The sequence below is a fragment of the Heterocephalus glaber genome, unplaced genomic scaffold (assembly GCF_053883595.1).
Source record: "Heterocephalus glaber isolate CG9 unplaced genomic scaffold, H.glaber_assembly_v1.0 deba00001452, whole genome shotgun sequence".
NCBI classification, from domain to species: Eukaryota; Metazoa; Chordata; class Mammalia; order Rodentia; family Bathyergidae; genus Heterocephalus; species Heterocephalus glaber.
In genome coordinates this window covers 4,880,797-4,904,305 of record NW_028258302.1, presented here as the reverse complement: position 1 = coordinate 4,904,305, position 23,509 = coordinate 4,880,797, and the positions used below count along the sequence as shown (strand labels likewise).

Sequence of the window (23,509 nt, the reverse complement as noted above, 5' to 3'; positions counted from 1 at the left end):
GCGCATTAGGCAAGCACTCTACTGCTGAGCTAAACCCCCCAGACCCACTGGGAGATTTGACAAAGGAGGCAACACTTGAGGAAACTTTTAGGAATGAATAGGATTTAGCCCGATGAAAGAAAGTGGGGAGGGGAGAGGGCATAAGTAGCCCATCTGAAGGCTTGAAGGTGTGAGTGAATGGAGGTGTCTAACAAATGAAAGTAGTTAGGGTATGACTAAAGGGGTAGAGTTTTGGTGGGAGCACATGATGCTGTGAAGAACCAGGGTCCAACTTGTAGATTCTTTTATGGCTTTATTTCATAGGTGGTGGGGGAGTCATTGAAAGTTGAGAAAAAGCAACAACTGGTAAGCTAGTTCTATTAATTCATAGTAAGGGAATATCTGTCCAGTGATTGGGATTCTTACATTGCTGTCCAGGGCACCCTCTTTCTATAACAAAGTACTTTTGAAGCTTAGTAATCAGATGGTTGGTTGGTAAATATGCAAGCAAGAGAGGTGAGTTGTTTCAAGGACTATTTCATCCAGGTGATGATATGGCCAGCCACAGCGTTTTCTTTTCTGTGGACTGAGGTCTCAATAAATACTAGAGGGAACTGAGAAGGAATAATCAGAGATGTAGAACCAGGATCTGATTTCTCTTCTAGAATAGACACTCTTCTGAGGAAGCTGCCATATAGGGGCATTGTTTTAGGTTTTAGAGTTGAGGTTTAAAAACGAACACAACTGGATTCACGGTGGTTGGTTAAGCAGAGAAATACATACATTGATTCAGACAGAATTAGACTTTCTGCTTTCATAAAACCTTAAAGACTAAAGAATCTTCATGTGCTAGAGTAGGCTAGGAATAAAAGAACATTCACATTTCAACATTGGTAACATTGACTATCTGGTACTTAGAAATTTAAGAGTTGTCACTAGGTGTGCCACAGGTTATATGAAACTAGTTAGGATGATCTTTGTTTAGCACATTACAGAAAAGAACTTGCAGAACTTACTGCACATAGGAGTGAAGGGTCTGCACTCCATATAAAAAGTTGTGAAGGGTCTACATTCTACATATTAATACATAACTTTATTTTTAATTTTTTTTTTTTTTGGTATTGGGGATCAAACTCAGAACCTTGTGCTTGCAAGGCAGGCACAGTGCCACTGAGCTAAATTCCTGGCCCCTTACAACTTTTTAAAATAAACAACTTTTTTTGAAACAAGTTGTGGCTATGTTGCTTCGGTTGATCTCAAACTTGTGAGCTTAAGTGATCCTCTTACCTCAGTCTCTAAAGTAGCTGAGTCTATAGTCATGTGCCACCACTCTTGGCTTCATATGCACAACTCACAAGGAAGTTTGATATACTGTAATGAAAAGGCTACTAAACTAGACTTTAGATTTCTTCATTCTTGGGCTTCAGTCAGTTCTGCACTTGTACTCTTTGACTTTAGAAAGATTCCTTCACCTCTCTGATCTTTAGGGTTTTAATCTGTTAAAACAGGGCTGATAATATTCAACTTATTTGGTTTCATGAGAATACAAATGTACTGTTGGTGTGTTTAACAACACTTATATGTATATAATACTTTATATTTTGTATTCCTTATCTTATTTGAGTTTTATTTCTTGCAAGGATGGTTTTATACAGATGGCTAAGTTTAGGCATAGAGACTGAACAGGACCTAGGTGCCAGATTTCTAGATGTAGATTTCACATTAATAAGTTTTAAAATTAGAGCATGCATTTGGCTTAAGCAAGATAATTGTGAAAATGTTAGTAAAATGTAATTGTTGTTATAATTGTTAGTATCATTGTTGTTAGTTTTCAGCCACTTGAAGTACAGTTACATAGTGGAATTGACCTATATTTCCAGATCTGTGAACTGTGGAGAATTTACTTTCCATTTATTGTGGGAGAAGTTTTATGTTTGTTTTTTTCTTTTTTGGTACCAGGGATCGAACTTGGATCCTTCCGCTTGCAAGGCAGCCGGCGGAACCACTGAGCTAAATCCCTGGCCCCTAGTTTTATGTTATATAAGATTCTTAGAATTGTGTAAGTATCTGAAAAGTAATGTAGTATAGTGATGATATTTTGCTAACACAGTGATTGAAAAATGTAGGCTGAGGATTTGGGTTTGTTTACCTAAGTGATGCCCTGAAGAAACCTCCCAGTTAAATGTAGACTCAGTGTTTAAGTTCCTTTTTAGAATGAGTCCTAGAGTTGGAGTGGATTGCTTCTAGACAGAACAATAGAGTAATTGCTATTTCTGGACATGGACACCATGAATTCAGAAAGTGAGTCAAGTCCATTAGCTGGGAAATCTCAAGCTTTGGCCACATCATGCTGTTGAAATGATAAAATGTGTACATGTAGTAATAGTGCTTATGAGAACTGGTGCCTTCATTTTGGACTTGCTTGGCCAGTGCTGTAACACAAGTAAGGGAACTGCATCAGCTGAGACCTGTTATCCTGGTGTTTTTCAGTGCTAGTTCTAGGTTTTACAGATCTTGGTACACATCTGGGAAACATCCAAGATCAAATGTCCTGGCCTGCCAGGTGTAGTGGTACACACGTATAATCCCAGCACTCTGGGAGGCTGAGCCAGGAAGATCAGAAGTTCGAGTCCAGCCTCGGCAACTTAGTGACTTAGTGAGATACTATCTCAGAATAAAAATATTTTTTTAAAAGGCTGGGAATGTAGCTCAGTCCAAAGGCTCTGGGTTCTCATTCCATATTATGGGGGAAAGAAAAAATCCTGGTGCTTTCTTTTTTTTTGGTACAGGGGGTCAACTCATGACTTGGGACTTGAGAGGCAGGTGGCAGGCGGTGGCACCGCTGAGCTAAATCCCCAGCCCTTCTGGCTGTTTCTTTCAGCTTCTCATAATTATATATATTGAGCTGTGTTGTAACTAGGGTGAATGATGCGCTAAAGCTTTTGCTCACTTTTTTTTTTTTTTTGCTTTGCACATGCTAGGCAAATGTTCTACCATGTAGCTATCTTTCTAGCAACCTTATCTTTCTCTGTTTTTATATATGTGTGCTACTGGGGAATGAACCTAGGATCTTTGGACTTGAGCTACACCCCCAGCCCTTTGTACTTTGTGAGACAGGGTCTCACTAAGTAGCTGAATTGCCTAAAGTGGTCTGGAACGTGTGATCCTTCTGCTTCAGCCTCCCAGAGTACAGTAGGGGAATACAGGTTGTGCCAACACACTTGGCTCTTTCATGGTTTTGATTGGAGTTGGGACCTCAGTTGTATAGTTACTGATTTCATGGTCTGGAATAGCCACTTCAGGCCCATTGGCGTGGCTTTTAGGATGTAAGAATGTTTATTCTGGTTTATTTATTTTTGCTTCTAATAAAATGTTATTTTCTTTCCAGAGCTTTCTTTTCAGTTTCTGGAATAAATTACAATGAACCTCCTATTCTTTGTGTCTAGCTTTCAGAGCTTTCCATACATTGTCTTGTCCTGCATATCAACTGGACCACTGATGGCAGCCGTCTCAGCAGTCCTTCCCTCAGCTCCTCACACCTGCCTCGGTGCCTTTCTTTATGTCCCCTCTGCCTAGAATGACCTTTCCCTTTCTGATTATTCAAATCTTACCCTTTTTTCTTATTTTTATTTTATTTTTATTTTTATTTTTTGGTATCGAGGCTCGAACTTGGATCCTTGTGCTTGCACCGCAGCCGGTGAAACCACTGAGCTAAATCCCCGGCGCTCTTATTTTTATTTTTTGTGGTACTGGGGATTGAACCCAAGGTTTTTGGAGTTTTTGCAGCCCCTTTTTTAATTTTTTATTTTGAGACAAGTTCTCACTAAGTTGTTAAATTGTCCAGGCTTGGCTGGAATTTGTGATCCTCTTGACTCAGCCTTCCAGAGTGCTGGGATTACAGGGATATGCTACCATACCTGGCTGCCATCTTTTCTTTTTAAATTAAAGCTAAAGCTGGAGAACTGCATCTTTCATACAGCTTTTTTCTGTTACTCCATCAGACATTGATGGTTCCCTTTTCTGATCTTAAAACATCAACCTCAAAAAAAAAAATCAACCTCACAGTCTCTGAATTACATACAATACTTTTGTAGTATTCTTTGTTGTTGTTGCTGTTTGTGATAGGGTCTTGGTGTGTAATCCAGCCTGACCTTGTCTAGCTATGTAACCCACACTGGGTTTGAACTTTTGATCTTCCTGTTTCAGACTCCTAAATGCTGGGATTACAGGTATGTGGCACCATACCCAGGTGTTTTATAGTATTCTTGAGTTGCCTCACTTCTGATAGAACTGTTTCCTTAATGAGGGTTTATGCCAGTGATGGTAAACCTTTTAGATCTTTCAGTGATATAAACAGCCTCCTGCAGCATGCGTGTTGTAGTTTTGCCACCACTAGTTTATGTGCTAATAGTGTGGGGCCTATATATATATATATATATATATATATTTATTTATTTATTTATTTAGTGTTTTGAGACAGTCTCATTAGGTAGTTCAGGCCAGCCTTGAACTTACTATGTAGCTCAGGCTGGCCTCGAACTCATGGTGACCTTCCCGCCTCAGCTTCCCGAGTTCTGGGGTTACAAGAGTACACCACCACACCTGGTATACTTCTTGTGTATATTGTTGATTGGCAGGAAATTTCTCTCAATATAAGGGACAATCATATCAATGCTTTTGATTTATATTTAAATTTTTTTTCATATTATGAAAGTAACATGTTTAATGTGGAAGACTGTCATAAATATAGGAATGTATATACGGTTTTAGGTGAAATGCTTTCCTTAGGTGTGTGTGTGGGAAGCTATGGGTTGGGGCAAAAAGGCAGGCTGGGCAGGCTGACCAGCCTGTGGATGTGCTCTGCCTGGGAGAGAATAGAGCATTTAAGGACAGGCCCCTTTGCCCAGCTTTGGTTCTGACACCCTTCACTTCTTCTGGCTACATAAAATTATTTTACAGTATAAATCTGCTCTTTGGGCACAAGCATTTATTATGCTTTCTGTGTTCAAATTGCTTTCTTGTGCATGACCATGTGTCAGTCATCAAGGATGTTTCACTTAGCAGGGATGATTTCAGTAGTGGCCTAAGACAAGTTAATGAATCTGTCAGTCATCATCTTTTTTTTTTTTTCTTGGTGCCGGGGATCGAACTCGGGTCCTTGCGCTTGCGCAGCAGGCAGTGAAACCACTGAGCTAAATCCCCGGCCCCAGGCATCATCTTTCTTTTGGTCAAGGGCTTTGCCAGCTGTATTGTTGGATTCCCTCTTTACCATAGCTGATTTCTATAGTGATTTTTGTTCAGAAAGGTAAATCTCTGTGTTGATGAAAAGAATGAGCTTGCCTGAAATGTCTTTTGAAGTTCAGATGGGTTCCAACCTGCGGGAACATGTTGGACTTAGACATGTAGTTAGTGATTTTCTTTGGCTATGTTTTGTAGTCAGTCAACAACAGTGAAAAGCTCCCTGTGTGCTATATTCTGTTAGTGCCTATAAGAGTTACTGTGTTGGGGTAAGCGGTATTGGGGACAATGATGGGCCACTTAGAAGCATTGAAAGAATGAGATCAAGATTAGGGCTAGGGGCAGAAGGTCCTAAATATCAGAACGAAGAACCCAAGTTTTATAAAATGGGCAGGGTTGATGTGGAGGTTATGTAGATGTGGATGAGAGTGGATATCTGTTTTGTGGAAGCCAGCCAATAGAGAGGCCACTATTGCAATCAAGTCATAAGGTTAGATTAAGGGATGACTTTTAAGGAGAGGGGTTTGTTGGGAAACATTTTGGACAGGTGCAGGGACTTAAGGTTAGATACTGACGTTGCTTCTAGAGGATTTTACCTCTTTTTTTTTTTGGCCATGCTATAGATTGAATCCAGAGCCTCACACATGCTAGGCAAGTACTCTACCACTGAACTATATTCCCAGTTAACATTTTACCTTTAAAAGAATTACTCGTCATCCTAGAGCTCTTCCAAAACAAAATTCTCTTTCTTGTATAAGAATAATCTTTTAAAGATTTCACCCCTGAATTTGTAAGAGGGCTGGGACTTGAGGTTATGTTTCTCAGCCTTTACTTTTAAAAAATTAGCAAATGCTGAGTGCCCCAGGTCACCTATCCATTCCCTGGATAACATTATTGAATGCTTTTGGTAATAAATACCTGGCAAGACTAGTATAAGAAATCCTGTAAATCTCCTCTGAAATCTTGGGTTAGATCTTGATTTGCTAATCCAGGGTATAAACTGAGGGTTTGCTTGGAGGAGCTATTTGTTCACTTAATTAAAAACATCTATTGAGGGCTTTGGATTTAGCTCAGTGGTTTCGCTGCCTGCTGCGCAAGTGCAAGGACCCGAGTTCGATCCCTGGTACCAAAAAAAACCAAAAATAAAAACATCTGTTGAATTTCTACTCTGAACCGGGACTAGGCCATGTGCCCAGGAAACAAAGATATGTCCATACATCTTTGTGATCTTAGAGGCTAATGGGGGCTACATGTTGGCAGACTGACAGTGCCTTTGTTGTCAGGAATGTTGTATTATAGGTAAATGCAGGAGCTGTGGTAGGGAAGAGGAATACCAGTGTAGCCAGGGTAAGAAGGTACCAGAGGAATTGAAGCCTGAGCTGTTACCTAAAGATTTTGAGACCCTGGCTCAGCTGGGCATGGTGGTACACACCTGCAGTCTCAGCACTCAAGAACCTGAGGCAGAGGATCGCCACGAGTTTGAGGCCAGCCTGGACTACATAGTGAGACCTTGCCTTAAAACAAAAACAAAAAACAAAAAGTTTGGCTCAGGGGCATTCTGGCCAGCCTGAACAGAAGGGGCTGAGGAGAGGGAATATAGGGCAAGATTGAAGTATAGGATATTAAGGAAGGAGAAATTAGATGAGATAGAAAATGTGGGCAGAGCTAAAAATGTTGATTTGCTTTGTGTGTTGTACTATATAGAGTTTGGGCTTTTTTTTTTTTTTGGTGGTGGTACTGGGTGTTGCACTCAGAGCTTTGCACTGAGTTACATCCCTAGTCCTTTTTTATTTTGAGACAGGGTCTCACTAAGTCACTAAACTGTCCAGACTGGATTTGACTTCAAAATCCTCCTGTCTCAGCCTCCCAAAAGGATTACAGGCATGTGGCACTGTACTGGGGACTTCGGACTTTTCCTAAAGGCTTTTGGGAGCCACTGAAGGCTTTTGGGAAAGAAGGCTATGATTAGGGTTACATTTTAGGAATACTTCTTCTCTGGCAGCAGTATAAAGGGGGGTTAGATAGGGCAAGAGTAGTGACCACAGGACGCTCTCAAAATTGAGACAGAGAATGATTGAACTCATGCTGTTAAAGTGGCAATGTAGCCAGGTATGGTGGTGCATGCCTGTAATCATATAGCGAGACCCTGTTTCTAAAAAAATAAAAAAAAATTAAAAAGGTAATGTAGTAAAGTGGGCAAGTCGGGAATGTTGAGGGGTAAGAGTCATATGTTTTGATGACTAACTGAATGGTGTATATTAGGGAGAGGGAAGAACCTAGGATGACTTGCAGGTTTCTGGCTTGGATATCTGTGAGTGGGTGAGTGGAGTCATAAACTAAAATAGGGAATATAAGAGGAAGGTTATTTGTGGTGAAATGGTGCCATCAAGGATGCGGAGAGGTTCAGTTCAGTTCAGTTTCGGGTGCTTTGGGGTGGAGGTTTCTGAGAGATGCTGGGTAGAATGGTGAGGTAGGCAGCTAGTGACCCAGCCTGTGCAGCGCGAGAGCATTCAAGATGAGGCAGAGATCAGTTTATTGACTCAAAGCCACAGGACTAGAGAAGGAGATTACTTAGGGAATGGATGTACAGTGAGAAGAGGTTGGAAACAAAAATTCTGGGGGAATTCCACAGGGAGGGTAGTTTCAGGAGTAGAGGAAGAAGGTCCCTGGAAGGAAGCCGTCTAAAAAAAGGGAGTAGCCAAAGAGGTAGGAGGAACAGGACAGAAGCGAATTTCTAGGAGGGTGTGGTGTGTAGGGTGTGTCTCTGTCAGATTGCACAGAGGCCAAGCCAGACCTAGACTATGGGTCATGGACTCTGTTGTTCCTTATGAAGGTCACTCTTTTTTTTTTTTTGATACCAGGGATCGAATTTGGGGCCTTGGGTTTGCAAGGCAGGCAGTGGAACCACTGAACTAAATCCCCAGTCCGTGAAGGTCACTTTTACTGGAGCATTTTCTGTGGAGTTGCAGGAAGTGAATGGGAAGTACAGAAATGGAGTCAGAGGAGTCAGTGAACTTTGAAAACTGACTTTGAAGGGCAGAGAGGAGGAAGGCCTTATGGAGAAGCACTTGTGTTATGGGGAGGGAGTTTTGTTTGTTTTTTGAAACATAGGAAGACTCAAGCACTTTTAAGTGTTGTTTGGAAGGAGTGGATAGAGAAGGAGAGATTAATAAACTTCAGAGAAGGGAGAGAATACAGGATGGAGCATTGGGATCCTGAGTCGAAAGAGTTGCCTTTGAAAAAGACCAGAGCGGGGGAAAAAAAAAAGAAAAAGACCAGAGGAAAAGACAAGAATGCTGGTGGTACAGTTGGTTGGTTAGAAGAGCAGGGACTTGAGGCCAGACATGGTGGCACACGCATGTAATCCTACCACATGGGAGGCTGAGGCCAGCCTGGGCTACATAGTGAGTTCAAGGCCATCCTGGACTACAGAGCAACACCCTGTCTCAAAACAAACAGGCAAACAAACAGTAGGGACTTGAGAGAATTCTCCCTGATACTCTTATTCTCTCTGTGAAGTAGGGGCTGGTATTTGCCAAGAGTCAGGAGAAAGGAGAGAAGGGTGGAGTTTTATGTGGGGTGTGTGTGTATATGGGTGTGTGTGCGTGCACACATGCATGCATGCATGCATGCATGCATAAAATGTAGCACCTACTTGATTATCGATTATTTGGTTCTTTGCCTGACTTGTATTTTGTAAAACCAGCAAAATGATATGCTCCTTCAGGGCAAAAACCATGTATGTAACTTTTGCATTCCTTTATATCAGTTAGCAAAGCACTGAGCAGAAATTAATTCTTGTGTATTTGTTAGTTTGATTTTTGTGCACGGGGCAGTGTGTGTGTATATATGTGTGTGTTTCTGTGTATGTGAGATAAGAATGGAGCCCAGGGCCTCAGGCATACACTCTACCACTGAGCTACAACCACAGCCCCTGATAGGGGCACCTTGACTCTTTACCCACCCCACCCCCAACTTGGTATCTGTCATGGAGATTGCAAGATTCATTGGTTTGAGAGTGAACCTCAGGGCTACCGTCTGTATAAATCCCATAGACCACCTTCACTATTCTCCAGGGTAGTTGAGTTTGGAAACATTTGTGGGCTTTGCTTTTTGTGTATATTGTGGGATTAGTATACCCCATTCTGTTTGGACTGGCCTTGTGAAGACCCAAGTTTCTTGCAAGATTTGGACAGAGGGCTATTGTGGGAGATATAGCCTCCTTCTTGTTTATTTTGGCAGGGAGAAAACCGTGATGGATTGTTCTCATGACTCAGAACCCTTTCTGGCTTAAGAGGTTCAGTATAATTACTACCTTTAAGATGGTGATAGTGTCCTTCAGAGTTTCTCTGACCTTTATGTCTAAAAAGAGTATTGGTTACCCTTTGTCCTCCACTTGCTTGGGTCTTTTTCACTTTTAGTCCAGTGTAGAGGGTATTTCCTAATATATTAGGTCCAGTTCAGGATTGACTCAAGTCTTACACTTTCTGGCAGGTTCCACATGCTTTGGTTGTCAATTGCCATGTTCTCCTCAGTGTGACTTGCTTTCTCCTTGTTTTTAAAATTTGGACTCTATCAGATAAACTTGACGTGAGTCACTCCAGGGAGTGGAAGGTTTGTCTCCACTAATTTGGAGGATCTTTGATTTTGTTCCAGTTTCTTGTTTGACTTACTTTGTGCATTTTTTGTCTCTGTCCTGTAAGGGGGTGTGTGTTTGTGTGTGTGTGTGCGTGTGTGTGTGTGTGTGTGTGTGTATTTTGTAGTAGATGGCCTATTTAGGGTCTGCTATTTTGCATTTATAAATTCTCTAGAATCACCGTCATCACTGTTAACAAAAATGCTTATATAAAGAAACTTTGATTGTAGTTTGTTATAAGTAAATAAGTAGAGTCATAAACTCTGCCTTCTAAGGGTTTACAACATATAGTAATGACAAATAATGGATGGTTATTCCTCAGGTAGCTATCTTTTTTTTTTTTGACAAAGTCTTGTTGTGTAGTTTAGGCTGGCCTTGGCCTCACTGTGTAGACCCAGTTGGCCTCAAATTTACAGCGCTCCTCCTGCCTCAGCCTCCTGCATGCTGGGATTATAGGCATGCACCATTATGCCTGGCAAAATCGTATCTTACTGAGACTGAGTCAAAGGGGGGAAGGAACTGACAGAGACAGGATTATGGCAGGAGCTGGCACCCATGGCCCTTTGGTGTCAGGCAGTGTCTCTCTAATGTCCTTGGTCCTGTGGGACCGTTTCACCATGTTATCTTTTCCAATGGCCAGGAAAGGATCCAGGAAAGGATCCAATTGGGGCCCTCACTCTGTGGTGACCTGTGGCTGAAGATGCAGGCTCCAGTTTCCTGTGGGGAGAGCACCTGGAAGGTTTGGCTCCTCTGTACAGTTATCTTTGTAACATGAGGACATTCGTCCCAGACCTATTACAAACACTTGTGTGCTTACAAACACCACTAACTAAGCAGCAGCCAAGGCCACCTCAGCCTGGACACTGGGTCAGTGTTGGTTGGGAAGAAGCTGGTCTGGCCTGGCCTGAGCCACTTCTACAAAGCAAGAACAATGGACCTGTTCTGGCTGTTGCTGCTTAGTTTGTCAAATGTAAAAGAGGGAGCAGACTAGTCTAGCTGTGGTGCTTTGAGATCCTCACATCTCTCAGAGGATTGGTTCATTGTTTTTATTGATTTTATTACTGTTAATTGTATAGTAACAGCATCCATGTAGTACTGCCTTTATTAGGAATAGGGAACTGTCAGTGACTGGAAATCCCCCTCCACCTTTCCTGCAGGTGAGAGACAGAGGGAGCATTAGATTCCCACTTGTTGATTGTATCTCATTTTCTGATTTGTAAAGATGTATAATACCTTCAACAAATATGCCGGTGATAATATGGAAAGTTAAATAAAAGTTCGAGAGATTGGAGTGCTGAGTGGTGATTTGATTATGGTCTTTAAATATAACAAGTGTTTTTCTTGCAATTCATCATAAACAGAAACCACCTTACAGCGTTTCTTTTTTTGGGGGGCGGATACCAGGGATTGAACTCAGGACCTTCCGCTTGTGAGGCAGGCAGCAGAACCACTGAGCTAAGTCTCCGGCCCCATTACAGCATTTCTTATGCTTTTGTTATTTAACCTCATATGCATAGAATAGCCCAACTTAATTGTGATCTCTTTGAAGGTCTCAATTGTGTTAAACAGGATACATATGATACACTTCACGAATTGAGCCACATTGTAAAGGGTGGTAGTTGTTATATTTCTTAGTATGTCTAGCAACTTCTAGCACCTTTTACAGAGGAGTTTTTCCAGGAGGTAGTCCATGAACATCACAAACTTGGTGTGTCCAAAATGAGCATCGTTGACTCTCTCTGGACCTGCTTGTTCTCCTATGTTCCCACCTCAATGAATGCCTTCCCCATCCATCTAGTGGTCTAAGCCAGAAGCCCAGGTTTTCTGTCTCTTCCTGACCTTCACACTGCCCAAGAGTCCAGTCTTTCACCAAGTTCTATTAGTTTTATCTCCTATCTATCTCTCCATCTGTCATCTTTCCTGCTCAGTCCACTGCTAATACAGGAGTGCAAGCCCTTATCATCTATTATTGGACTGCTGCATAGTTACTATTAACTGGCCTGACTCCACTTTTTCTTTCTTTTTTTTTTTTTTGGTACAAGGGATCAAACTTGGGACCTTGCACTTGCGAGGCAGGCGTCAGAACCACTGAGCTAAATCCTCAGCCCTCCACTTTTTCTTTATCAGTCTTTTTTTCACATGCATCCTGGAAAAATACAAAACTAATCATGTCTATTCCCTGTTTAAAAATCCCTTCACTGGTTTTTATTGCCTATATGATAAAGTCCAAGCATGAATAAAAAATCTGTGTTGGTTTAATCCCTGCCTGGTTCTGTAACCTCATTTTCCATGCATTTTCTCTTTGTCAGGATGGGGCTATGTTCAGCTGTGTTAGCATGCTAGGTGGGAGAATGTCTCTGTGGTTTTCTTTGTTCATGATTTTCTCTCTGCCTAGAATTCCTCTTTCACCTGTTAACCTCATCTACCAGCACATTCCAGTTTACCGTATTGAACATAATTCAGATAGCGTTATTGTTAGGAAGCTTTTCCTGACCCTCTCTTCCCATATGGTTAATCTTTCTCCTTCCTTAGTTGATGGTTAGCTCCTCTATTAAGCTCACTGTTTTCTAGCCTTGCTGAACACAGTGCCTAGCATGTGTACGCACTTGAGGAATGTTTAAGCGATTGCTGTGCACAAAGATTTGGTATACATGATTGCTCACCCTGCAAAATTATGTCTAAAATCAGAATATAGTACAGGTTGAGGCTGGGTGTGATGGCACATGCCTGTAATCCCAGCACCACTTGGGAGGCTGAGTCAGGAGGATCGCCGTGAGTTTGAGGCCAGCCTGGGCTACATACTGAGTTCAAGGCCACTCTGAACTACATGGTGAGACCCTGTCTCAACAGAACAAAACAATATACTACAGGTTGAATATGATCCTTACCCTAAATGCTTGGGACCAGAAGTATTTTGGATTTCAGATTTGGGATTATTTGTATTACATAATGAGTTATCTTGGGGATGGGACCCAAACCTAAACCCAACATTATTTGCTTCATATATACTATATGGCCTGAATGTAATTTTATATAATATTTTTATTTTAAAAATTATTTATTTTGGTGCTAGAGATTGAACTCAAAGTGTCTTACGTACTAAGTACATATTCTACCACTCCCAGCCTTATAAAATATTTTTAGTGCACCTGTGTTTTAAAAAAAATACTTATTTTTGTTTATCTATTTTGATTTTTTGAGACAGGGTCTCACTGTGTAGTCCAGGCTGGCCTTGAATTTGTGATGATCCCCTTGCCTCAGCCTCCTCCTCAGTGCTGGGATTACAGTTGTGTTAACATGCCTGGCCTAGTGCACCTGCATTTTGGTTGCAACCAGTCAGATGTAGAATTTTCACTTGTGAGATCATATCAGTGCTCAAAGAATTTTAGATTTTGGAGCATTTCAGATTGTGGCTTTTTGAATTAGGAAATGCTCAACTTGTATTAGACAATAGTAGAAGTTCCAGGGATGGGAATGTAGCTCAATGGTAGAGTGTCTAGCATGTACAAGGCCCTAGGTTCAATCCATGGTAATGGGGGGGAAAAAAGAAAGAAAGAAAAAAGAAATTCCAGTGAGCTTAAGGGTTATAGGATTAGATTGTGAGGAGTATATTGGGCAGGCACTGCCATGGATAGTTTAATTCTTCATTCTCCAAGGCAGGAAACTGAACCAACTGTTCTTTAGGAGTTCCTTTTAAAGCTCTGACTCTCTAATATGTGCAGGATTTGGTTGTCTGCTGAGTGCTTTGTGTGTATTAAATATGATGTATATTCAGAGTTTAAGACCAAAATGCTGTGATCAGATGGGGAATTGTAATGTATATAATAAGGTTCCCTAACCCATCTTCTAACTTCCATCTCATAGAATTTTAGAACAACTCAAGCCCCTTACCTCCATTTTACAAACTCACTTTTCCCTTTGAAATGTAATTCTATTTCAACTTACACCTGGAACTCCTGCTATTATCTCGTGGTCAGTTCATGTCACTCTTGTTCCTGGTAAGGAAAAGAGGCCTGGGAAGGAGTCACAGTAACTTGTTCAAGGTCATATAACTAGTAGTGCTACAGCCAGATCTCTTCATGATGTGAGTGATTTTTTTTTTTTTTTTAATGAAACCATGCTTAGTCACAGTTGCTTATGTGATTTGGCATTAATGTGTATTGGGGTCTTGGCTTTATCCTTGTGAGCAGGAATGGGTGAAGGAAAAGGAAGGAGGTGAATCTGTATTGAGCCCTTACTAACGCTCTTTATAACAGTAACACTCCAGTGATACTGGTAGATTTTACAGATGAAATTGAGGCTTGAACCTAAATGACTTCCCTAAGGGTCTCACAGCTGATAAGTGACTGAACCCAGTATGATTAACTTCACTTGGCAATGGGCCCTCTTAAAGCACAGAATAATTTTTGGATTTGTGGCCTAAATTGCTTTAAGATTTGCAAGTCAGACAGCTCATGTAGAGTTGTGGAAGCTGTTTCCCATAAGACAACCTCATGGAGCAGTGGGCCTGTGGTAGTAGAGAAGTCTGTAGGGCTCTTGAGACACTATCCTGCACCTGCACAGTACCTTCCCTCGGTTATACTCTATATAACTCATATTTTAGGCTTCCTCTTTAGCCAGAGTTCCAGAACAGGTATAGACAGTAGCGTGCAGCCACTCCTGAGTGTGCTTGGTAGTGCTCTTAAGCACCAAAACCACAGCAAAAGCAGCATCTGAGATGTAGGACAGGCAGAGTGAGAACAGACAGCCCAATTGAAACTAGCTGTTTTGAGTACAGTAGTAAGTAGGCAGATCATAATTACCTGTGTTGCTCAGAAACCTAAATGGAGAGTGAGGGCAGAGGCAAGTCACACCTATCACCCTCAGAGAAATGATGGGAGTAAATAACCCAGTTTACTCCAGAAGCTTCACTTGCCCTTAAAAGACCGAGAGGTGATGAAGCATTTCATTTGGCAGCGAGTCACCCCAAATCATCCAGACATAAGGTTCAGATTTTATTTTTCCTTACAGAAGGCTCCTTAGATTCTGCAGTCATTTGTTTTGAAACCTTGTTAGTTTCCTCGCTAGTAGCTTTGTTGCCTACCTTAGGAAGGAAGTTAAAGACCAAGCTGAGAGGGCCAGGGAAGGACCTGGGAATTCTGGCCCCTTCCATTAACTGATTACCAAGATGGGGCCTGGGAGGAGTGTGGAGATTCAGGAGACAGAAGAGGAGTTGCCAAGTGAAGCAGAGTAGTTTGGTCTTCAGTAGTGGTTCAGGGTCAGCAGCTTCTGCAAGTTTGTTAGAAAGCAGGATCTTTCTGGCTTGCACTGTTTTTTAAAACAAGAAACCTTAGGGTCCACCACAGGCCAGTGGAATTAATTTTCATTGCAGCAAGATTCCCAGATGTATATGTGCACGTTAAAGCTTGTTGTTGTTTGTTTTGTTTTGTTTTGGAGACAGGGTCTCACTGTGTGGCCCATGCTGGCCTTGAACTTGTGGCAGTCCTCCGTTAGCCTCCTGAGTGCTGGGATTACAGATATGTGCCACCACACCTGGTGTACATTAAAGTTTGAGAAGCATACTGGGTGTGGTGGTTGTAATTCCAGTACTTGGGAAACTGAGGCAAGAGGATCACAAATAAAAGGAGCTGAGTGTATCCTTAGCATTCCCTAAGTTCAGTTCTCAGTATTGGGAAAATAAATGAGAAACACCAAGTTTGTGATTAAGTGGTTAAGCACAAAGGTCTTAGGAGTATAACAGACCTGGCATTGAAACCTGGTTTGGCCATTGATTAACTTTATAGGCTTGGTTATATTGTTTACCCTCTTTGTGACTCAGTTTCTCACTTGTAGAACAGTAGAAAATTCTACCTCATAGGACTTATTTTATTTTTTTAGGTGGTGCTGGCGACTGAACCCAGGGCCTTGTGGATGCTAGACAAGTGCTGCACTACTGAGCTACATCCCCAGCCCACTCATAGGGATATTGAGGAGAGTAAATAAGATACTGGGCGAACTTATAGCAATTGATGGTGTCTTATTTTTAATGAAATTTAGTAATGTCTGTAACATACCAAACACTGAGGCTGGCATTGAGTAAATATTCAGTGAATGTTATTACTAATAATCAAATTAGGCATACTTACAGAAATAGCTTCTTCTCTCATTCATTATCTCTGAATGAGCGCATTTGTCTACAGTTTTATAAAGCTGTAGTCAGTGTATCTATGCTCTGTGTTTTGCTTAGTATTATTTAACAGTGGTTGTGGCAGCAGCAGCAGTTAACACAGCACTTTTATTAATGTGCCAGGCACTATTTTAAGTACTTCATGCATCTGTTAATCCATTCAATCCTTAGAGCAGCCATGTGAAAAAAGCATTATCTCCATTTGCAGATGATGAAACAGAATAGAAGAGATTCAGTGACTTACTCATGGCCACATAGCCAGGTAGTGACAAAGCTGAGATTTGAACTGAGGGAGTCTGTTTCCTGCATCTGTGCTATTTTCTCCCTCCCTTCCTTCGTTCTCTTATTTCTTTTTCTTTCTTGAGATAGGGCCTCACTATGTAGTCCAGGCTGGCCTTGAACTCACTATGTAGTTCAGGCTGGTCTTGAATTTGTGATCCTACTGTCTGAGCCTCCTTAGTGCTAGGATTACAGACGTGTGCTACTTGGTGACTGTGCTTTCTGTTTTCATGTGCTATTGATCTCAAATTTATATGATGTAATGGAAATCAGGAAACTGATTGGATACCTGATTTGCCACAAATTTGTGACCTTGATCAAATAACTGTCCTTTTTTAGGTCTCTTTCCTTCTAAAAATGGATGGATTAGATGAGATTTTAGTCTTGTCAGTGATTCATTTAATACATAGTAATTTTAATCAAAAGTTCAAAAGAAAATTGTTATCTAGGGAATTGATTTAAATTACTTGCTCAAGCTGAGGACTTAGCTCAGTGGTTCTGCTGCCTGCCTCACAAGCGCAAGGTCCCGAGTTCGATCTCTGGTACCAAGCCCCCCAAAAAACAACAACAACAATAACAAAAATTACTTGCTCAAACTTGGCTGGTGGTATGTGCCTGTAATACTAGTACTTAGGAGGCTATGGCAGGAGGATTGCCATGAGAGTTTGAGGCCAGCCTGGGCTACATAGTGAGTTCGAGGCCAGTCTGAACTACATAGTGAGATCCTGTCTCAAAAATAAAATAAAATAAAAAAACCCCAAAAATGGGTCTGGTGACTCGTGCCTATAATCTTAGCACTGGGGAGGCTGAGGCAGAAGGATAACTGTCAGTTTGAGACCAGCCGAGGCTACATACATAGTTCAAGGCTAGCTGGGACTACATAGTGAGACCTTGTCTTAAAAAACTGAAAAAAAAAAAAATTTACTTGTTCAAGGTGTGGATGGTGGTGCACACCTGTAATCCCAACTACTTGAGAGGCTGAAGCAGGAGGATCAGAAGTTTGAGCCCATCCTGGGCAACTTGGGGAAGTCCTGTCTTAAAAAAAGAAGCGGGGTGGCATGTAGCTCCATAGTAGAGTGCTTGCCTGTTTGGTCCTGGATTTGATTCCCAGCATTGCAAAAAATAAATTTTTAAAAACTCTTCAAGCAGGCTGGTATAATTAAGAACAAGGGGTTTAAATTCTGGCTCAGCCACTTTCAGGCTATATGACCTTGAGCGACTTATTTAGCCATTCTAAACATTGATTTTCCCATTAGTGGGGAGAATAGGTCGCACCTTGTGGGGATGTTGTGAGATTTGAGTAAGATATTATGTATTTTGGCACTCAGTGGATACTCAGTATCCAAAAGTTCTCTTTCCTTTTTTTCATACAGGTGATGATTAGGAAAGTAGATGTACTAGATTAAAAGGATTTAATTTACAATCTCACTTAGTCCTACTGACTGTAATGGTGGCCGCACTCTTAGGAGATGAGAAGTATACAGGTAGCCATTTTTTTTTTTTTTTAGTACTGGGGATCAAACTCAGGACCTTGTGCTTTCGAGGCAGTTGGCGGAACCACTGAGCTAAATCCCCAGCCCAGGTAGCCATTTTTAAATGACCCCCCTTTTATTTTTAGATTAAAATTACTTCTCAAAATACATAGTTTATAATAGGATAAATGCCTTTCTTTTTCTTTTTAAAAGATGATAATTGCCTGAGCTGCTATAATAGAGTAAAACAAACTGGGTGGCTTCAGTAGAAATTTATTGGTTTACAGTTCTGGAGGGGAGAAGTCTGAATTCACATTGTTAGCAAACTTCGTTCCTTCTGAAGGCCATAAGGGAGAATCTGTTCCTCCCTCTCTCTGCTTTCAGTAGCCTCAGGTATTTTTTGACTTGTAGATGATGCGTTCTCTATGTTTCACAACAGCAGTAGGGATCTGTGTCTAAATGTCCCCTTTATATAAGAACACCAGTTTTACTGTGGTAGGGCTTACCCTAGTGACCTCATCTTGATTATTTGTAACCCCCCCACCCCCCGGACTGGGGCTCAAACTCAGGATCTTGTGCTTGGAAGGCAGGTGCAGTGCCACTGAGGTACATCCCCTGCCCCCGTAAACACCCTTTTTAAAAGTAAAGTCACAAGCTAAATGGGCCTGTTGTAGCTACTTGGGGGGCTGAGGCACGAGGATCACTGGAGCCTAGGAGTTTGAGACCATCCTGGGCAACATAGTAAGACATCACCTCAGAAACAGTAATAAAGTTACAGTAGTAGGGTTTTTTTTGTTTTTTGTGTACCGACAATTGAACTCGGGTCCTTGCGCTTGCAAATCGTGGTAGTTTTTAGGAGTTAGGACTTCAGTATCTCTTTTGGAGATACAGTACATTCAATTTCTTTTTTTTTTCTTTTCGCATACACATGTAGTTTTATTGTAACAAAGCAACTTGTACACTTTGAACTTTTTTTTTCACTTTGAACACTTAAAACTGCATATCACCTTTTCCTTTCCAGAGAAAACAAAAAAAGAATTTAAAAATAAACCAGCAAAATTACAATAGAGAATGTCAATTCCAAATAAGACCCTACAGGTTCTGCTGATTCTCCCATCAAGTGGCAGGGCTCAAGTCATCATTAGGAGAGGATTTTATTTTAAAAGTGTCATCTTAAACTGCAAGGATGTCTGTTAACATCACAATTAAACATGCCAAAGGAGAAGCCATGTTGTCAAATGCCCGCTTAACCCACCCAAGCATCTCAAACCCACCCTTTGCTGACGTTCTATACCCAATTTTTTAAAGTTTTTTTTTTTCTTTTATTAAATGAGAAAGTAGACAGGTACGTGTTGGTAAATGCTAACTGTCCATATTCACATAGAGACAGTGCAACCTCTGAGCCCAATATACAGAGAAAGGAGGAAAAGAGCTAGACTTATATGCACTACTACACAGGGGCCAAGCGCTCTCCAGCTTCCCGCAGAGTGAAGGGAGTGGAAGGGTTTTCTTTTTTCCCACAGAGCACGGTGGTGTTGATTCCATACAGTTTGTGTGAGACAGGAGGGGATCAAAGTGAATTTAGGACAGAAGGTTGTAGAGACCCTTTTCCCATTGTATTCTGTTCAAGGTATCTCCCCACAAAGTAAGTCGAGAACCATGGTGTTTGAGAAGAGACTTCAAGAACAGGGCGACTGAGCACAAGAGGGGGAAAAAAGACTGCAACTTGCTTCCAGGGACTGGAGAAAATTTTTTGAAAAAAAAGAAGGTTGGAATCCATCAGTGTTCAATTAGTCATCTTCTCCTTCATCCTCTCCTTCTTCCCCTTCATCATCTTCATCTTCACCTTCATCCTCATCCCCTTCTTTATCAGTGTCTTCCAATCCTTCTTCTTCTTCATCATCATCATCTTCTCCTTCCCCTTCCTCATCATCCATATCAGGAACCAAGTAGTACTGCAAGAGATTTGGCCAGATATCATCTTTGATGACCTCTCCTAACTCCTCTGCACCTGCATCAGAATGATGGGTAAACCGTAAAGAAGCTCTTGGGTTCTTCATGCTGCCTCTTCCTACTGGCTTTATTCTGTTTGACTTGAACGTTTGGTCAAATCCTTTCCAGATTTCCATTTGATTTCAGTGGACTTTGAAGATGGATCACCACTCTCATTCAGATGAAATTCTTTGGAGAGAACTTTATTTTCGAAGTAAGGATTTTCATCAAAATAAAAATCTATTCTGTAACCTGAGTTTATATCTTCAAATTCTGTCACTTCGACTCTGGTCAAATAATGCAATGCCTCTTCGTCTTCCTCCCCAAGCGGTGCAGACACTTGTGGATGGTTAACAAATGTTGTTACCCAAAAATTGGAGATTTTGGCGATCAGTTCTGACCTCTTCTGAAAAAATGGTTGGCAGAGTTTGTTATATTTCTGTTCTACTTTCAATATCTCCTCACTGGGTTGTTCATTGAGTCTATTTCATTTTGTACTTCATCAATATGTTCAATTGCTTCTTGTTGTTCCTTTTTTGAGGTCTCGTCGACCCCCTCGTGGTTGGAGTTGAGCTCTTTTTTACTGACTTTGGCCGCTGCGCGGTCGGGGGAGCAGGGAGGGGGAGAGAAGGGAAGGCGAAGGGGCCGGGCGGGCAGGCCGCTTCCCTCAGGCCACATGCGCGGGCGCCCGCTCGGTCCGGCCGCCTCCTCCCGGCGCGGCTCGCTCGCCCTCCCCCTCGCGCTCTCGCTCGCTCTGCCCTCGCGGCCTGACGACCAGGGAGGGGCGGGGGGCCCCTGCCGGCCCGGCCGGGGCTCCTGCTAGCGGAGGGGAGGCGGGCGGGCGGTTCAGCTCCCTCACTCGCGCTTCGGCTCGCTGCTCGCTCTCCCCGAGCCGCCTCCTCCACCTCCTACATTCAATTTTTAACAGATCGTTTAGCTGTTTTCTAGCCTGGAGAGAAGTGTGTATATGAAAATTACTTGTGCTGGTCTTTTAAAGCTTATTACAGGGCTGGGGATGTAGCTCAGCTGCGAGGCACCTGCCTGGCAAGCGCAAGGTCCTGAGTTCGATTGCCGGTACCAAAAAAGGAAGGAAGGAAGGAAAGGAAAGAAAGGAAGGAAGCTTATTACTAAGATTGCCTTGGTAAACTCAGGTTCACCTCTTGTCCTATTTGAACTTTGGTTGTGGTAGCATTTAGGAAATATCTCAAATGGACTTTGGTTTGTAGATCAGGTAGGAGATGCCTCCGTTTTCTGGGCCGAATGGGTTAATAATAATAATAACTCCTATTAGTTGAGTTTTTACTGTGTGCCAGGGACTGTGTTAATCAGTTTGTATACATTACTCTATTTAATTCTCATAAAAACCCCACAAAGCATTATCCTTATTTTACGGAAGAAGAAAGTGAGGCTCAGTCAGTGAAACAATTTGTCCAAGGTCATACCTAGTTAATGGTAGAGCAGGCTTTCAAATCTAGCTTTGTTGGACTTCAGAACTCCAACTCTTAACCATGTTATTATACCTTTCCTGCCCCGAGTCTCCTTTTCTCTAAATCTTCTAGTTCTGGAATCTTGCCAACTGAAAGGGTCAGGGAAGTGACCTTTACTTGCATGCTGTGAGCCCTTATTGTTTGTGAATAAGAATGGGAGTGTGATGTCAGTTGGCACTTTTTAACTAGTGGGTTTGGCCTAGTCAGATGTGGGACATTGTTAGTTACTTTAAAAGAGAATGTCCTAGAATTTGAACTTAAGAGAAAGAAATACAGGCCTACTGTGTTTATCTCTATGATTTTTACAAAATTATAGCTATTTATTATAATGAATTTAAGTAGAAATTACAAAGAAAAAAGAAAGTTTTCTAGTTTTTCTTTTCTCCGTTTAGTCCCACTGGTCAGGGTCACAACTGTTCAAGTGTGAGTGAGTGTACGTTCTTCCCATTTTTGTCTTTCCCAGGCTTACCCTGGAACTTTCCCTGTACCTCCTGTACTTCATGTTGCTTATATCTCCTCATGTTTCAGGAGTGTCTTACTTGTTTGTTGTTTGTTTATTACTTACTTTAGTACCAGGGATTGAACCCAGGCCCTTTGCACTAAACTACATCCCTAGCCCTTCTAAAAAATTTTAAATTTTAAGGGTTTTTTTTGGGGTGGTGGTGGAGGGGTCCTTTTTTTTCACTTTGTTTTTTTGGTATTGGGAATTGAACTCAGGGCCTTGCACTTGCCAGGCAGGCAGTGCACTGCTGAGCTACATCCCTGGCCTAAACATTTTTAAATTTTGAGATAGGGTCTTGCTAGGTCTAGGCTGGGCCTGAACTCAGTCCTTTTGCCTCAGCCTCCTAGAGTGCTGGATTATAGACATATGCCACCACAGCTGGCTGTGTCCGGTTTACTTATGAGTCTTCATTTAAAGCTTGGGATTTGTGTCTCTGTTAGAGCACCCTTCCCGTAAGATCCTTCTCCTACTTCCTAGTAAAGTGCTACATGTCTTTGGAGCTCAGCTCATGGCCTCTCTTTCCCATAATCCTTTGGAAAACCATACTTACCTGTGGTCACTCATTCTGCTTCTGAATTCAGTATGACTGTAACACTCATTTGTTAGTTGACCATGAAATGCTGTGTACCACCTCTGGGATTTTATTTTGCAGCCCAGGGAATTGAATGCAGGGCTTTCACACTGAACTACAATTTCAGCCCCTTTTAATTTTTTATAAAATAAATAATAGTTGCTAGGGCCAGGGATTTAGCTCAGTGGTTCCACTGCCTGCTTCACAAGCAAGGTCCTGAGATTGATCCCCGGTACCAAAAAAAAAAAGTTGCTAATAAATAATAGTTGCTAAATTTCCCAGGCTGTCCTTGAACTTGCGCGATCCCTCTGCCTCAGCCTCCCAGAGAGTTGGGGTTACAGGTATGTGCCACCAGACCTGGCTTGTATTTTATTTTTTGTTATTTAATTTTTCATGTATTTGTCCAATTAAATGGTGCTGCTGGGGCTTGTGGGTTATGATATATTCTTCTATTCCCCATTTTGACTAGTGCAGTGCCCAACATTCAGCAGGTAATCACCAAATGTTGATGGGATTAGATTTTGTTAATACGACTCTTTTTAAAGGTGCCCAGAGCCGGAAGCCTGAGGGAACACTCAGCTGGCTGACATCATCTTGGCTGCCTGTCAGGATGGGGTGTGTGCCGGGAGTGTCGGCACACGAAATGCCTGTGCAGCAGGTTGTGTTTCCTCCCTTACTGGATGGGATTCAGACTTAACGCTGGGGAAGAGAGATACTAAGTGTAGGAGGAGGGCAGAAAAGGGGATGGATGGGAGCATGCGGGGGTTTGGCTTTATTAAAACCATAAATAAAAGGATGGTGTAACGAGAGCAGCGTCTTAGCAGTAGGCTAATTTGATAAACCAGCTTCTCTGGGGGCAAACCAGTTATTAATTGCCATTTATTATTAACTTTGCAATAAAACTGAACCACCCAGCTACTCACTTTCTCATTAGAATGAGTCTGGAGAAAAGGCTTCCGGCCTCCTTGCACCTGCTAGGTTGCTGCTGAAGTTGTATAAACCTCCTGTTTTTAGCCATACTCCCTTACTTCTTCCTTCCCTCCTTCACTGGTACCTCCCACCATGCACTGTAAATCGCTCACCCTTCAGTTTGTGAGGCCTAGGTGCAGTAGACACCCTGCCTTAGCTACCCAGACCTGAATAGAATCCATCTTTCTACTCCTCTCCCCTCCCCAAATAGTAGGAAG

At 41.9% G+C, this 23,509-nt stretch overlaps 1 protein-coding gene and 1 pseudogene across 16 annotated transcripts in view; one reads left to right on the top strand and one right to left on the bottom strand.

Annotated features, from left to right (window-relative positions):
• Positions 1-23,509, top strand: part of Macf1 (microtubule actin crosslinking factor 1) — a 354,064-nt gene that overhangs the window by 19,822 nt on the left and 310,733 nt on the right. The gene's annotated exons all lie outside the window — the stretch shown is intronic.
• Positions 18,772-20,548, bottom strand: LOC101711544 (protein SET-like; annotated as a pseudogene).